The 5,089-nt window shown below is 41.1% G+C and overlaps 1 protein-coding gene across 5 annotated transcripts in view; it reads left to right on the top strand.

Annotated features, from left to right (window-relative positions):
* Positions 1-1,315: 1,315 nt before the first annotated feature.
* KYNU (kynureninase) overlaps positions 1,316-5,089 on the top strand; it is a 58,104-nt gene continuing 54,330 nt past the window's right edge. Inside the window, exons 1-2 of one of the 5 annotated variants that reach the window (XM_057372244.1) lie at positions 2,074-2,161; positions 4,529-4,591. The gene's annotated coding sequence lies outside the window, so the exon portion shown is untranslated. Of the gene's footprint in view, positions 1,381-1,969; positions 1,996-2,073; positions 2,162-4,528; positions 4,592-5,089 lie in introns of those variants that run through there. The other 4 variants (XM_057372245.1, XM_057372246.1, XM_057372242.1 and 1 more) reach the window with 4 other exon arrangements.

Below are 5,089 nucleotides of genomic sequence, written 5' to 3'. Positions count from 1 at the left end.
ATATTCCAATTCCCATAAAAGTCTGCAACCATATGGCCTTTGCCAGCACAGCTGCTTTCCTGCCACYATGGACAATCAAGGTTAAAACGCATGATGCTCATTCAAAGGGAAATGCAGTGGGAAAAATTTCACTCTGCTGTTTGTGTAGTTTTATTTCCAAAGGCAAATTGAAAAGTTGCAGTGCATTTCAGCTTGGTTTGACCTAAATGGCCAACCAAACAAGAAATAAATACCCTTTTGGGCTGAGCTGGACTTTAGATCCCTTTTGCTTCAGTAGCTGAAGTGCCCCCATCTCCTGTTTCTTTTCCCAGACCAGATTCCTGGTGAGGTAAAGTTTTGTGAGCAGCAGTCCMATTGTCTTGCTGGTGGAGTAAACAAGCTGAGTTAGTGGGAAGCCCCAGAAAAAAATAATTTGACAGTTTAAAACAGGGCAATGATACYGCAGGAACTGATGGATAGAGGTCAGCCCTATTTGGGGTTAATATTAAGTGCTCTGTGTGGTTGTTTTGTTGGGCATTTTTCTAGCAAAGAAGATGAAATGTTTCAGTTCAAGAGTGTCAYGTCTATTGGTGCTTACTGAAAATGGAAATCCAGATAATAAAGAAGCATTACTGCAGGGGTCTGGGCRCACAGAACTCCACGATGGAGATGTAACTCTGAATTACATTGTTAGTCCACAACTCTGACCTTTTTGCCCTTAYATCTCTCCTTGCTGTTGTATTGGGGTTTTTTGTGGTTTTTCTTTTTTCCCCCCATCCTCTGAAGCTTCAGAGGCTGAATAGGGAGGAACAATTTTTCTTATTCCATATTCCTGTGTTCTAGCTCTGTGTAGGGGCAGGTGTCACTCAAGCTTGAATGGAGGGGATTGAGCAAACATGTGGCTGGTTTGAGATAATGTTTGTAGAGAGCAAAGAGAGAGATATCAGCTCTGTTCTTTCCTCATTTCACCTTTATTCTCCTTCYACCCTGGCAAATCTGCATTCCATGTAAATTCCCACCACTCCCTCTACCATGTGGTTTGCAAATACCACTGACTTCTTGCTCCTGTGCTATCAATTGTCCCCTTCACRAAAGTGAAAGAGTTTGGTCTAAAGCCACTTCCATTACAACTGTGTTTATATCCTCACACCCATATGAAAGGAGGGGTACCTTCTGAATTTAATCAGAGATTTAAATTTCGCCATGGTGACAACGGAAAAGATAATGATAAAAGAAATAATTATATATACACCTGGGTTTTGGTGAACTCAGAGATCATGTGGCTGGTGGGGTCAGAGTCTGGGGAAGCAGGCACGTGACTGTGGCTGTTTCTCCATGCAGCAAGGAGTATTTGCACAGCAGTTTCATCACCCYCTCCCAGGAACGGCTGCCGACCGCAGGGTAACGTGGTTTCACTGTAGAGGAGAAAAGATGAGTTTTCTATGTAAAATTACTTTTAGCACCATAACGCTTCTTGGCATGAAGGTCAATAAGTGCCTAAATTACTCTGAGTAACTGAGTTTATTATAATTCCTCTCTGTCACATTCCCTTGCTGCAGCTGTGACACCGTGCTGTATAACTTATTTAATTATACAGTGGTGGTTGCTGCTGTGTGTCTGTTGTTGGGGGTGTTATGAATATTTACATTTTTCTTTCTCTCCAGTTCCGTAATTTAAACAAATCCACTGAAGTGTATTTAACCTGAAGTAATCTAGGCTGCATGCTGCTTTGGGCTGTGCTGTTTCAGGAACTTCCTTCTGCAAAATYGTATTCAACCAGAGCAATTTCTTCGGTGTAAAGATGGGAAGGGAATCAGCCCTTGCACGCTGAGAGATTCTGTAGTTTCTCTTTTGTTTGTTTTCTAAACCGAGCTCAATTACWGTGCTATTGGTGCTTTCAGTGGGTGTATTTTGACAGCCCAGACCTGTGCTGCAAACTTCCCCACTCACACGTGTGCACACCCCCAGATTTCCTTCCCCAGGGAGCACTTGGACACCAGCCTGGACATATCAAAGGTCTGTGGGCTGAGCTGTGTTTRGCAACCTGGAAAACAGCTATTGGAGGGCAGGAAAGTGCAGGACAGGCTATTTCCATGGCAAACCCTTTTTCTCTGAGGATATTGATACAGCATAAAGTAGGGACTTTTGCGTGCCTGTCAGCACTGTGCTGGGTAGGAAGACTGTGAGTAACATCTTGGAATATTTAAAGAAAATGTTAAAGGGGAGGGTTAAGGGAACTTTGCTTTTTTTTTTTTTTTTTTTAAAAAAAAAAGGACATCAAGATAGAGGGGAGATCCATAAAGATACAAGATCTAAAATAGGACAAATTATCATTCTTATAATTAAGCCTAATGGACCTTCCTGAGGAGGTTTGATAAGATGACTTACTAATATTCATATTTTTTTTTCAAATTTAGTCAGTAAATTATGCATAAAGGACAAATCTGAAATAATCACCCAGACATTCGTGCCACTTGTGCCTGACTAATTCTTGTCCRTTGTCTTTCATAGCTTTAAAAGGGGAAATGAGTAGCAGGGGGCAAAGTCTGTGCTGATAAAGTATAGAAAAAAAGACTGTTTTAGTAATTTAAGTTGTATGTGATTTTTCTGAGTATGAAATATTGMCTACAGTCAGTCATATCTGAGTTTTTACATTGAATCAGAGTATAATGCAAATAAGTCCTGTGGAAGAGTCAAAAGAGCAAAGAAAGAAAAAAAAGTAAAAAAAAAATGCTGACTTCATGTCATCTGTTAAGTCAAAAAGTGTAATAAAGTTTCACGGAAAGAAAGAAAATAACCTGGTCTAGTGGGAGCTGTCCCTGCCCAYGGCAGGGGTTGGAACATACTGGTCTTTAAGATCCCTTCCAACCCAAACCATTCTGCAAAACACCTGAATTCTATTTTTTAGAGTAGGTGGTGGAGACAAATTGTTTCTCTTAAAATATCTTTTTTTCTCCAAGCTGTATAAAAAAAAAAAAAAATCCTGGTAAAGAGCCATATTTCTAAAAGTGTGAAATGCATTTTGCACTGATGGCTCTGAGTTTTATTTGGAAGAGGTTACTGAATAATGTTTTCAGTTACAAAGAGATGAAGGTGTGCTGTTCTTATACAAATGTGTTTGCTCTACGTGTAGAAAACAGCAAATGACTCATGAATTATTGTAAAATAATTGCACAGGACTCTATTCTGAAAAATAAAAATTACAATAGTGCCAATCTGAGTCAAAGAGAAAAAAGCCCAACAACCCCTGCAATTATGGAATTCCTCTCTCTGAAACCTAATTCCCGCTCAAAGGACAAAAATACTTTCTTATTCTGGTCTCAGAAAGGGCTCTCTGGGATTCTTTTTCCCAATAGGATTTAGATTGATTTTATTTTAGTAGTTTTATCTCATTTCATAATGTTTGTATTAAATCAGATACCTCTGAGCACTTAATCATTTKTAACTTCTAGATCTTTGTATTTAATATGATATTTGCTGTCAAAACCTAATATCAATAAGAATCCCGATAAATGCAAGTCATTGATCAGATGCAGCAAACTGCAGCCACCACAGGAATGCAGAAATTGCTCTCTGTGATAGAGACACCTATTGACTTCAGYGAGGTTTGGGTCAGGCCTCAAATGGAAACAAAACCCATTTGTGCTTGCCAGGCAGGTCAGGGGATGACCTGGGATATGATGGCCATTAATCCATGGCAATAACTGGGTGTCCTTGCTGAAAAATGGGGACTGGTGAGATAAAGAACAGGAAGCTGTGCTGAGTTCATGTGGTGTRGAGCAGGGAATCCACGGGCTGGGTGAGGAGAATTGGTTGAAATACCAAATAATCCTTCAGGCACCTTTATCTTCCACCTGCTGATCACAAATTTCAGGGCAATGACCTCAGTGGTCCCAGGAGATAAAYGCTGSAGGMTCCCAAAGCTCYTCCAGGMTGGATTCAGGAGAGGACAGAGGTGATGGCAAWACCAAAGCTCCACKGTCCCTGTCCTAGGRGCATGGGGGCTGAACATCACTGAAMAAATACTCTCRACTCAAGAGCTGTCTGTCACCAGGGAGCAAAACAAACAAAAAATAAAAATCCAGGCATTAACTTAAGTGGGAAGGAGACTGTAGAGAAAATACTGCACAGGCAACTGTGTGGTTCTTGTCCCGAGAAAAAAAAAACAGAGAAACATGGTTTAGAGCTCCTCCTATAAGGACTTTTWAACATCATTTGCATTAAGTACTCATTATGAAAAAATAGAGGATTGTTATGTATGTGCGGGACATGCTCTGATAATGGGATCAAGACATCCACGCTGGAGTTGTAAATCAAATAAACAAGCTTTGGGAAACAAAAAACTAGTTCTGCTTTCCAAGTGCTGATCCAAGGATTGCTTGGAAATAAGCCCTCATTTACTGGTGAAGCCAATGGGAGCTTAAAGTTTGTAATTTGGAGAAGTGGAACTGAAGTTGCCTTGCAGTGTCTGTAGATTATAATGAGGTGCCTGTATTAGTGATGGCCATGGTGTCTGTGAACATAACTTGATTTTCTTATTGGTTCACAGCATCTCCTGGAGGAGTTCAGATCCCTAAACCCTTCCTGGTGTCTGCCAAATCAGGTGCAGAAGGTCAATACTCCTCTGTCCTGCAGAAATGCACATCTGTCACTGAGATCCAGCAGGGAACAGAGGCAGGGTCTTGGATGTGCTGCTCAGCTCTGGAGGAATTGAGGAGCAGCTCCCTGGGGTCAAACCCTCCTTAGGGCTTTCAGTGGGGTGCATTGACCCCAAGCAGTTTGACCACTTGAGCATCACACCCAAACACCAGTCTGGGTGCAGCCATCTAGAGAAAGGCACTCAGAGAACAAAGAYGGTTGAAATATCTTCCCCCCAGCCCCCTAGAAGTTTTGCCATTTTATTTTCYTTCTTACCATCTAAAGGATGATTAGGGTGAAGGAGTAGGAATGATAAATTTGGCGACAATGAGGAGGTGTGAACAACCTGTGTGGAGACAGCATAAAAATAGGATGTCTCCAATAACTCCCATGGGACGGTGAACATTAGCTAAATATGAAAACAGTTTTAAAGAACTCTGCTGTTTTGGTGGGGTTTTTTGTTTTGGTTTGG

Source organism: Malurus melanocephalus, unplaced genomic scaffold (genome assembly GCF_030028575.1).
Source record: "Malurus melanocephalus ecotype Western Australia unplaced genomic scaffold, MMel_1.1 scaffold_167, whole genome shotgun sequence".
Lineage (NCBI taxonomy): Eukaryota > Metazoa > Chordata > Aves > Passeriformes > Maluridae > Malurus > Malurus melanocephalus.
Note: the sequence above shows the minus strand (reverse complement) of the source record. Positions and strands in the feature narration are given on the sequence as shown.